At 39.4% G+C, this 11,969-nt stretch overlaps 1 protein-coding gene across 1 annotated transcript in view; it reads right to left on the bottom strand.

Annotated features, from left to right (window-relative positions):
• DNAH11 (dynein axonemal heavy chain 11) overlaps positions 1-11,969 on the bottom strand; it is a 131,000-nt gene that overhangs the window by 10,826 nt on the left and 108,205 nt on the right. The window contains exons 37-42 of the mRNA XM_064412132.1: positions 11,490-11,617; positions 8,676-8,804; positions 7,802-8,132; positions 6,108-6,282; positions 2,786-2,895; positions 742-919 (exon numbers count right to left, since the gene is read on the bottom strand). The gene's annotated coding sequence lies outside the window, so the exon portion shown is untranslated. The remainder of the gene's footprint in view (positions 1-741; positions 920-2,785; positions 2,896-6,107; positions 6,283-7,801; positions 8,133-8,675; positions 8,805-11,489; positions 11,618-11,969) is intronic.

The following is an 11,969-nucleotide window of genomic DNA, read 5'->3' as shown; positions in this document are numbered from 1 at the left end:
CTTTGGCCTCAGTGAGATAGACAATGGTGATAATTTTAACAGGATTAAAAATTAAAGTCTCAATCAGCTCAGCATTGAGCCAAGTACTAATTAACTGCACTGTTACTATAGAGCAGGAAGACCCTAACTCTGTGAGGATATTTAAGATAAGACTTGGGACTTTGGAGCAGATCAAGATTTATGTAGCCAGGACTTTGGTGAGATATACTTTCAGTGGGCTGACCTCCTAAATAAAATAAAAAGTAATAAATAAAATAAGAATAAAAGCTGTAGCGGTCACATTAATTTTTCTAGACTTCCCCATCTCTTGTACTTGTAAGAACTTCACTGAATTCAAAGAATTTCTCTGAACTTACTGTCATAGAGCTGTCTGCAATTTAAAGAGGCTTGGAGTTGTTTTTGCTGAAAAATATTTCTAGCTCTAAGTGGTACTTTTCACAAAAGCTATTTCTTCCTAATGCAGGGTCCACTTCACAAAATCACAATAACATTTAACAGCTTCTGGCATTTAGAACAGTCTACAACAAGCTACTGCTCAAAATAACACCAGTAAGCACTTATTTCTGAAGTCATTTTGGTTCTGCAACCAGCCATTTACCTGTGCCTGAACTTGCACCACTAACCTCACCCACAATAAGCTGTATCTTAAGATGCCACTTTGAAGTAGTGCTGAGGTTTTGAAAAAAGCCCTGTTATTTACCTCGAGTGGAAGATCAATTCTGTCAGACAATCTGTACTTACCAGTCTCTCTCTGCTGGCACTTAAATCAGGTTTTACTGCATCTGTGGGAGTCATGTGCACAGAGGGAGGCTGTGGGTTACTGGGGTATGAAGCAGGAGCTTGCCGCCCTTCTGTCTTTACAATTGTTCCCAGGTGAGGTCTATCAAAGCTGACACGCAGTGGGTTATTCTAATGGACCCTGTGGAATGAATTTGTAACAAAAAGAACTCATCATAGAGCAAGAAGTTAAAAAGAGAAGGTAATCTCCCCACTGAATACAAAGCCCCACTGCTGATGAAGGACCATCCATTCATTTGGCTGCCAGTCATTGAATGATTTTTCTGGTTTTGCTGGTAATTCTGGACTTTAACTTTTTCCAATTACAGCAAGAAGCTAAGAAAGAACCCTCACTGTTTAAAATACCAGTGGATCCACGCTAAGGGTTGGGTCCCTAAACTTTCCAAAGGGCATACAAATAGCAGTGATTCTGTTCAGGTTTCACCACCTATACTTATTTTGCAATTATTTGAATGAAAGTTCAGGCTTGTGAAGGTTAATGGACTACCTAAAGTAGTAAAGCAGTAATTCTTTACTTATCCATAGGCTAGAGGCAGAGCTGGAGCCGGCAGGATGAGCTTCCCACCATGCCCCCACGACCTCAGCTGTCATGTGGAGAAATCAGCCTCTTTCGAGGTCAGGAGTACAGTGGTGTTTAGCCTTTCCATCTCCATGGCAACTTACTCTTGGGCATCTTCTTCTGAGCAGTTACTTCCAATTGCCTTCATCTGAGTGTGGCTCTTTGACATATGAAATCCCACTTCTTCAGGACCAAGGAGACACCAGCCCGCTCCTCTCGCTCACAGCCGAAAGGCAGGCTCCAACCCACTGCCAGGGGTGAAAGGGGCACTTTTCCCAGCTTAGCCCAGCTCCACAAATGGCCTGCTCACACCCAACATGATAATTTTTATTTTTTTTTCCCCCTCATAAATGAGCTTTTTTACCTTTGGACAATGAAAAATAACAAGTCTGGAAAGGGCGCTTGAAAAATCTCTTGGCTGTTTTTGGCAAATTGTGTACAATCAGTTCTCTAAAGTGGCTTTTCAGCAGCTAAGGAGAGGCAGACAGGGTTTTTTCATATTTATATACATATTATAAAGTACATATATATCATACATATAGTATATCTCTATATTATATATGTGTGTACTTATATACACACACCCCTGTAAAAATGTCCACATTTGTTATAACTGTGTATATGAAAACAGATTAAAGCAGTTTCCATGCAAAATTTCTTAGAACTAAAGTTAAAGCAACATTTTCTTTTTGTAGCCTCAAAAATGTTAGCATTTGCTGCTGATTAGAAGCAACTTTGGCAATCTGGCCCTTTGGAGTCATGGATGTTCCACATACACTGCTGTCCAGGATGAAAACTCAGTAATGAAATTTGAATAATTCAGTATATGTCAGCTGGTGAAAAGCGGAAAAAGCTACAGAAACACATGTGTGAGAGGACAGTGGAAAATGAAAAACAGTCTTACAGGCTATTTTCCCTATTTTAGAAAGAGTGAGATGCAAGGAAATTTATAACATTTCCCTTATTTCTTTGAGAAGAAAATGTACAAAGAGTAAGTTCTGAGAATAGTGCCATTGTGGACTGCTGAAACTGGTGAGTCTATCAGTTACATTGGTTAAAGTGCATCTCCACAGGAGATACTTTCCCATGCCTACCCAAAACTTTCTAAATGGAAGCACCTTGAAATAGTTTTCCTAGGAAAATGGAAACCTAAGTGCATCCAATGTCATTAAGCTCACGATACAAGCAGTGTTACAAAGTACTGAATTCAATTTCCCAATTAATTGTACTTGCAAAAGTAGACAAGCAGTATGCCAACTCCCAAACCCTTTGAGCCAAAATCTGCTCAGGATAAATAATCTGCAAAATTTGCTCCCCCACAGCCAGACAAGACCTTGCTGCAGGGTGGATGAGAAAGTGTGTGGTCTTCTCCTTCCTTTAGGTTAAACATACTGTTTTCCAGAACTTTAAGCACATGAAAGTTCTCACCAGGACTGGGCTGAGGAATTCTTGCAGATCCAGCAGAGCCTGCAGTCCCTGGCACCCATGATGTGGCCACCTTACACCATCTCACCAAGGAGTCTTCCTGTGGAACCCACCTGAGGAGCAGAATAAAACAAGTCAGCTGCAAAAAGGAGAAATCAAAGCTGCTCTGAATAAACACCCTTAAGAGACATAACAGAAATCCAGCTACTTCCTTTCAGAAAGTTTCATGGTTATACATTTGCATTGCTGGGTTTGGTTTTTTCGGCAAACAACATTAAAACCAGATTTCTTTTATTTCAATCCAGTGAGAGGTAACTGAGCAAAAATAGCAAAATTGTGACTAAAATTCAGTAATGGTGAAAAATGCATTATCCAAGCTTTATGTTTCCTACCTTAGCCCTTACAAAAAAAAAACTTTAGAGAAAACCACATTTTCAAAACATCACATTATAGAAGAGAACATAACTTTGTGAACAAATGCATGTATTTTCCCATAGAGATCTTTGAAAACATAATCCTCATGAGTGACAGGAAGGTAACCTACTGTGCCTTTCTTGGAGGAGAAATAAAAAACTTGTATCTGATTGCAGTCTTTTATATCTCCTCACTAGGGAACGTTTAGTTACTGAAATTCTACATTATTTGAAATTGGGAAGTATTCAAGAACTTTGATAGAAATTGAAATAATATTAATCCCATTACTGCACCATCATATAAGCATTAAGTTTATTGTAGAATTCTAGTCATAATACCACAGAGAAAGCATGTGGTTAGGGGTGGTAAAACATTTTATTCAAGGAACCACTGTCTTTTTCTTTTATTTGGCCTCACAGCATTTGAAGCTTCTTTTTGCACCCCTTTGGTTTGCAAAATATGCCAGTTTGTGATGAAACCTTTGCAGACAGGAACCTTTACGCCCTTGGGGGCAGTATTTGCCTCCCAACAGTTCGAGTAAAAACTTAATTATAGGCTTTAAATATTACATGATGTGACAGACAGACCAAGTAAAATAGCTGCAGCTATTCCAGCCTGCTTGCTACATAAACTTGCATGCAGCAATTTGATTATGTGAAATGCTAAGCCATCTTTATTTTAAACTGGTTCAAAGAAAATTAAAAAAAGAAAATTAAAAAAAGCCACTGGACTATAATATGCAGTGCTGCATGCTTGTGATGAGAAGGCTGAGCAGAGAATCCCTGTGAAAAATGCCAGCAACTTGGATTTAGAACGGAATGTTCTTGCAGTCAGAATAAACCTGTTTTTCTCTTTGTTGGCAACAAAAACTCATTTAACATTTTTCTAATTTCATATATATTTATCTCAAGAAATTGCTTTTTCCTTTGTCTTTTGGAAGAGTATATCAATATTCTAATGCAGTACAAGCCCATTCAGCTGCACACTTCTGGGACATTGATTATACTGGGATAATCAAAGCTGGTGATATAAAAGGGACATTTTTGCGAGTGTGAGAAAGCGCCGGAGTTTGCATTAGAAATATTTTGGGCTGTCAGGTTCACATAATTGCCATTGTACTCTATACAAAACTGGTCTGTTGTACCCAAAAAAACCCCCAGAGCCATTGCAGGGTGGGTGGATAATGGAGAGGACAGAATCTACTTCCCCCCACAACAACATCCAGTGACAAGTCCTTGAACATGTGTGTGGGGATCAGAAGGTGGAGGGACAATGAGGCAGGACCAGGCATCCTGTACTTCACATGAGGAGACCTTAACTATTGCAGGCTGCTGTGCTGGAGTTTGGAAGAGCTGAGATACAAGACTAAATATTCTCAGGAAAACACTATAAACTGGTGAAAGTTATAACAGAATCACGGATTGTGGCAATTTCCACTAGCTGATGAGCTAGCTCAAGCTGCCCAGTTTATACTTTCTGGTCAATGCTTAATTGCCTTCAGGAACTTCTTCCCAAAGGACAATAAATTATATGCATATGATTTATATCTATCTATCTATCTATCTATCTATCTATCTATCTATAAACAAGGTCATAGACATGCATATATATACATGGGAACTGACATTTAAAAAAAATCAGTTGCCTTATTTCTCTCTCCAACATCTATGTTAAAAAAAAATCCTTATGAAGCCACAGGGTTATGAATCACTAAGCAGTACAATGAGAAAGACCAATAAGCCTCTCTCCGAGAGGAGAAATAATTCTTGCTCTTACAGACCTTTCCAGTATTCCCTGCCATCAGAATACTCCCTCTCATTAATTAGCAAAATGAATTATCCAGCTTATGAATTGTGGTTTGAAGAGAACAGCTTAAAGCAGCAAGATTTATTAGCAAAGAAAACTAAGGGTTGGAATAAGCTGATTTCATAGACTTGTTTTCTAAATGGGAAGCATTATTAAATCATCATAATAAAATTAAGCAATTATTTCACTATGACACCAAGTACCACAAAAAGGAAAAACAGCTTGATGTCCTACTAACTAAATAAAGGCTAGTGGGGGTATGAAGGCAAAAAGAAAATTAATTTCTCAGAGTAAATACAAGCTGGGACATATGGAGGAAACCATATCATCAAAGGCTGACACTTCTGTCTCTTTTTTTTCTTTATAAATATCTCTGAAATTTATTTAAATTACCAAAATGGGTGGATTTATTCAATAATATCCTATATAATTCAGTAACAAATAATTACTGCCTTTTATTTAGACATTTCACATTTTCACATATAGAACTTACATAAATGACCTCAACTCAGTATTTAAACTATACAAGTATGAAATATACTGTAGCTCAGGAAACAAAATCACTCTCGTATCCTTAACTTTGACTCAAGGGGAACATTACTGAGAAAGTCACAACAAGGTGGCATCCTTAATACATAATAATGACACATTCAGGAAATGCACCATTATTTATACATGTGACGTGCTGTAAATTGCTTCCATCATCAGAACTAATTGTAGTGATTATTAATGCAGTGTTATGAACTGTCAGAATTGCTGTTTGTAATTACATTTGTGCAAATGCTTCATTACCTGCCTAATGAATTTGGCATATATGCACATGTAAACCCCTGTTTTTGTTAACATAATGAAGGGCATTTTTTTCCCCCTTAGCTACTGATGTGGAACTGGTTTTACCTATATTACAAAGTTCAAGCATCCACTGCCAGAAAAAACCCCCAAACCTCTCTTTGATATGGTTTATTTTCATACTCACCAACAGCATCACACAATGCCAGCTACTTAAATAACAGCTTCAGGGAAAGAAATGTGTCCCCCTTATTAAGTATAAACATGTGATTGAGTGGAAAAGACCTTGATGTGTGGTTACCTGACCACTTCCTACCTTCTGGTGGGCCTCTGAGCAGTTGCCGAGCACAGAGATCCCAGGAGTTGATCTGGCACCTTCCATTCTAGCCCCGAGGGCCAAGCTTCAGCCTCCCAGGAACAGAAGTGTGAAAATGGCACAAAGGAAAACATGCTTTTAAACTCCCCTTCCTGGCGTGCAGTTCAAGGATCCCCTGTCAAAGAGAAAAAAAAAAAGGAGTAACTTCTGCACTAGCAGCAGGGAGTGTTGCTGAGAGCTGTGCTGGCCTCAGCTGCCAAAAGGGAGGACTCACAAGGCTGGAGCTGGAAGGAGAGTGAGAAACAGGTTTCTAAAGAATCAGAGGCTATTGGGCAGTATTTTTTTCAGTAATTTCCAGATTGTTGATAGTGACATTTTAATTCCCAAATGTCCCTTAGGAAAGGAGAACTGTTGTGCTACTGAAACCAACAAAAACAGAGTCTTTACCTAGAAGTTTATAAATACTACTCAGATAATCAGTATAGCTTCTTATCTAAGTCATCCATAGTGTTTATCCCAAGAAGAAAATTTACTAGTTTAACACTTATTAAAAAGACTTCAAACTCCTTGAAATTTTACACCATTTCCTGAAGAAATGATGTAAAATTAAATGGTGTAAATTTCAATGTTTGAAATTGAAGTTTAATATTTTTCTTTTTGCCTCCATTGTTTATAGTGTTAATAGAAAATTTCAGCAAGATGATATTCAGCACAGGGATTCATCTGTTTTTTAAATTATTCGACATTTGCCTGTAAAACCTGCAGAAATTAATCCTTATGTTTCTGGTATTTTTCTATATTTTATCCTTTAGTTCAAGAAGTAATAAACATAACAAAATTAATTTTGTTACCCTTAAAAATAATGATGTGTGGAGGGAACATCAGAGTGATCAACTTTTGTATTTCAAAGGGAAATAGATCATCCTGAGCTGAACAACATGTAGCAGAATCTGGGCAAAGGTGAAGGATTTTATGTCTGACAAAAAAACCTCCTTAAATCAGAATGCTGAGTTCAGCCATGAAAAAATACAACACAAGTTTCTATCCTGAATAAAACCACAAACCCATGAAATGTATTCTGTCTGGATTAGGCATACTTTGATTTTCTTTTTGTAATTAAAAAAAAACAAACCAACCCTTAACCAGAAATATATTAAAGACAGTGCCTGCACAGGAATTTGTGGTAAGCCACAAACACCTATGGCTCAGAATAGTGGGTGAGAAAAGAGAGTTCTCTAAAGTGTAAAGCTTAGAAATTGGTTAATTCAAATATATACATATTTATTCTTTCACTAAAGACAGACTGAAGCAGGACAACAATGTATACGAACCACCTTTATTAAAAACTTAGTTTAATTTTTCAGCTTTGCATTAAAAATATTATAATAGTAAGTTATAAAAAAATTGAAAAAAGAACGAAATGCTGTATTAATAGTCAGCTGCTCAGCCACAAAACCACAGCTATTCTTCCTTTCTCACAAATATCTTTCCAAATCATCCCACACCATCAAAATCAATCCATCAGTAGCTCTGACACAGCTGTTTGGGGTTTTTTTGGTTTTTCTTTTCTTTTCTTTTTTTTTTTTTTTTTTTGTTGTTGTTGTGGTGTTTGTTTGGGTTTTTTTTAATTAATTTTTTTTTTTTTAATTTCCCCCCTGGCATTGGCTAGTATTTCTTTTTAAAGGAACTCTTACCCTTTTCACATCCCAGCTCTGCCCTCACGTGTGCTGTGCTCCAGCAGCTACATGAGGATACCCTGCTGGAAGGCGAAAGTGCGCAGTTACGGCTGCCCTCATCACGGTCTGCTTTGCTGATGAGAACAAGCTGACTGCTCCAGCACTGCCACTGCTGCAGGGAAGCTGACTCACACTGGGCTTGGAGATCTTTCTGCAAGTTCCTGGGGTAGCACACAGGGATAACCAGGGATCTGGAGGGAAGGAGGCTACACACAACCTGTGACGTGCCTGTTCTCCACATTCTCTTGTCTTCTTTCTCCTCCTTCTTCTTTCCACACACCAAGCAGAACTTTACACAGGGAAAGAGGAAAAGACAAAACAAACGGCACGTAACCCTTACTCTTTAATTCCTTTCTTTATGCCTGACTGCAAGAACCCATGCACAGGGTACTGAGCCATTGCCTGAACACTCAGGTATGTAAGTCCACTCTGTGGGAGAATGGTCATGACTGTGCATTTAGGCAAATTTAGAGCAGAGCAAAATATGTGAGTACCATTGAATAAAAGAGCAGGTACAGGTTTTTTTTTTCCTAAGTGCACCACTGGTTAAAGCTGGTGCAATAAATGCTCTTTCTGTGCATACCTGTGCATGTCTATATTCAATAGTACAAATGTTTGTGTTATTGTCACACCTTTTCTCCTGCCCAACACTGATGGGAAACACAGAGGTACAGAGGGCTGGCACCTTGCAGCTGTTGGGTTAGCTTGGAATCACGGTCCCAAGTGACGGGAATCACGGTCCCACGGAATGGTTATCAATGCTACCACTTGTCCCCAACAGAGGAATGAGCAATTATATCAAACAAAAGGAAAAAAAAAAGCTTACTTTTACCTGGTCAAAACCACAGAGGGCAGCATGGAAATTAGCCAGCATCCTTGTAGGAGGTTCACCAGAAATTTTGAATTTTCTAGTATTCCTTGGGGAATGATGTGCTCTTCTGTGACTGGAGCTGGCTGAGCACTTGTAAAGACACAGAAATCAGGAGGACATACTGTACTGCTCAAGGAGTTTGTCCAAGGTTCTGATCCACTCAGCTACTTAGATGAATATTCCATTGAAAAACAGCCAATATGGTTATTGTACAAAATCAAATAAATTTGTTGTCCTTAAGGCATTGTCATTGTGACTTTTTAATGGGGTAACAGTTAAGTGATTGTCATTTCTTGGTATGTATTGAGGTTTCACCATTATCTTCTAAAATTTAAGGCCTTGATTCTGAAGCTAATGAAAATATTATAAACTCGGGGTTAAGTAGTCTGTGGTTATGGGTGTTATCACATACAAAGACAAGCACAGCTCAGAAGACTCCTGGATTTTCTTTAATTTCCTGTAGAACTAGGACCTAGGACAAAACATGTCCAAGACGTACCAGGAGCAAGACAGAAGTGCTAGACAGATAATGGTTCCAGCTGTCCTGCTGCTTAGGAAATATGTCTTAGACTACTTCAGAGTGTAGCTGTCTTTGAAGTTCTAAATACATGAAGACAGTGGAAAGACACTGATATATCAGAGAAGAGCATTATAATGGAAAAGTACCTGCAGCTTCTGGTGAAAAACAGGAATATCGAGAAAAGTTTAAAACATGGTGAGGCTAAAGATGTTTTAAACACACCATTAGCCCACACTCCACATTTCTTTGTTACAGTACTAACATTTCAACTCAAATTGCAGTTCATCCACAAGCTTTTCTTTGGCCCTTCACTGACATGCCAGAACCTCCTGACTGCACTGGCAAACTCCATGCAGCGCAGGGGGAATTACAGCCAAAGAATACAACACATCACTCACACCCTGGCTGCTGCCTCACTTTATTATGAGATCTCCTGGGAGGATATTCCCAAACTGTCCCTTGCCACATGGAAAAAGGAATAGAGGAATGGAAAGAGAGGGAGGCTTTCATATCACATGACATGATTGCAGCCTGGCAGCACCTGAATTGTCATACAGGCTGCATCCATTGAATGCAAAGTGGAAGTGATTAAAGCCTTAATATAATAACAAATAAACATTCAATGTATCAGATATCTGAGTTTGAGATATTTCTTATGAGTGACAGAAGAGTGCAACCTGATACCAAAAAAAAAATTAAGTCAATCTTTCTTCTGCCAGTTTGCAGAAGACTGTGCCAACTGCTTTTGCAAGATCTGAAGCCAAAGTAATTTTTAAAGTATTTCCTAGGTCAGTCAGAATAGCAGGTGTAGGTTGCTTTGTTTTTTTTCTTTTTAATATTTAATTATATACTCTCTAGCCTCCAATAAGACCCATAGTAAAATACCTCATCTTTTTGTTCCAAATTTTTTTGAAATATAAGCTTACAGGGTTTTTGGGCCCAACTGCAGAAGACTAAATCTTGAGAAGCACTAAAAGCATTCAAATCACAGTAGTTCTAGCTAGCTTGGTGCCATTTGGGATTTGGGCCAACATTTTCATGAAGTTTCAGACTTCCCACAATCCTTCACTATCAAAAATCTTTACAGCAAAATTGTTGCCTCTCTCCTCCCTCAAAAGCCAGGCATTACAGGCTGGAAAATGGAGCAGGTCTGTAACACCAGAAGCTTCTCAGATGTTCCCCACCCATCCTTGCAGCCTCAGACACAACACTGCCTCTGCCATCTCCCATTATTTCATTCTGCCCCCAGAGCAGTTGAGAATCCTGACATATCCTGAAATCCAGCTGGACTCTTCCCTTCACAGCATTTCTGTGCAGGCTTGTTTTCAGACTGGCATGATTAGCTCACTCACATGAAATATGGTTAAGCACACTTCCAGTTTCATTGCTGACAAAGGGGGCAGTTTGTGCATGCTCCCAAGTGCCTAGCACACCAGGGCCCCTCATTAATCCCATGGTGGTTTTGTTTCATCTGGCAGAAAACACTGACTCTAGCCCATCTCTTCATTTGTTCCAGGCAACCTGGTTGGCAGACAAAGCAGGCTGCTGAGCTTAAAACCAGGAGAGGAGAGAACCACCCCATTCCCATAACCACCTTAATGTCAAGGCCTGGAACATGTACTTTCTTTTGCCTTCAGGGCTGACAGGTTGTCACATATAAACATTGGCTATTGAGCATAAAACACTGGGGAGGGAGCATCTTTTTTTCAGCGGCATTTACGGTTGCCGTGCTCCTGTTCACTCTGTTACTGTGCTGGGAAAGCACAGCTTGCCAGGGCATCCCACGGATCTCTTTGTCCACTGCAGAGCAGGTTCCTGGTCCATACAAAGCTGGCCAAAGCCGTGGCTGCTATCTCAGAAAAGCAGCACTCCAGGACTAATTATACAGCTTCCCCAGGGATAGTCAGACCCCTTTCATTAAAGTCTCCATTGTGGCCTGCTGAATGGAATAGGAGCTCTTAATTAGGCAGGGGAAGGGTGTGCCTGAGGGCAGTCCTACCCACCCACAGGGGCTTTCTGTGTTATCTCTCCTCTTCCTCCTGGGAGAGTGCACTGTTCAGCAAAAAGTGACATAAACCCTATTAATGTGATGTTTATCCTGTTACAACCAAAAGCAAAAGCAAATAGAACAAGATTATTAGCTTAGAACTATTATTGTTTAGAACTTTTGATGTAATCCACCGCATATTTTGTGTTCTGGGGACATCCCTCCAGGTGAGAGGTATTCCCCAACAGAGAGGCAGTTTGACACTCACTTGGAAAAGAACCCAATGGCCATGTGGGGCAGCTTTCTTGAGTGCCTCCTTTGCAACCATCTTCTGCTTTTGTCCTAGAGACGTATTATGAAATCTTCCAGAATCTATAGTGAACCCAAGCTTTTTGCCTGCAATAGAAATAACTGGGGAAGGGTGAGTGGTGGAGGGGGAGGAGATGTGAAAATTAGCAGAGCAGAGCAGAAAAAAAATGATAATGCCCCCATTAATTTCACTATCACTTGTGCAATGCATATTACTTCCTCTGAAGCACTTCACTAAACCCTTACAATTTCAACAAGCAAAATTGCGAGCTCTCAACAGTGGCCTTATTGCTGGTATTAGAAAAAGCCTGCAGAAATCTGTTCCCTTGGTTTTAAGATAATGAACCTTTTGACATTTTGATAGATGCTCAGCATTGTTACCGAGCTTTAGAAACTCTTATGGGGGGTACAGAGCAATTCCCTCATGAAAAAAGGAGCA

Source organism: Passer domesticus, chromosome 1 (assembly GCF_036417665.1).
Source record: "Passer domesticus isolate bPasDom1 chromosome 1, bPasDom1.hap1, whole genome shotgun sequence".
Taxonomy (NCBI): Eukaryota; Metazoa; Chordata; class Aves; order Passeriformes; family Passeridae; genus Passer; species Passer domesticus.
Note: the sequence above shows the minus strand (reverse complement) of the source record. Positions and strands in the feature narration are given on the sequence as shown.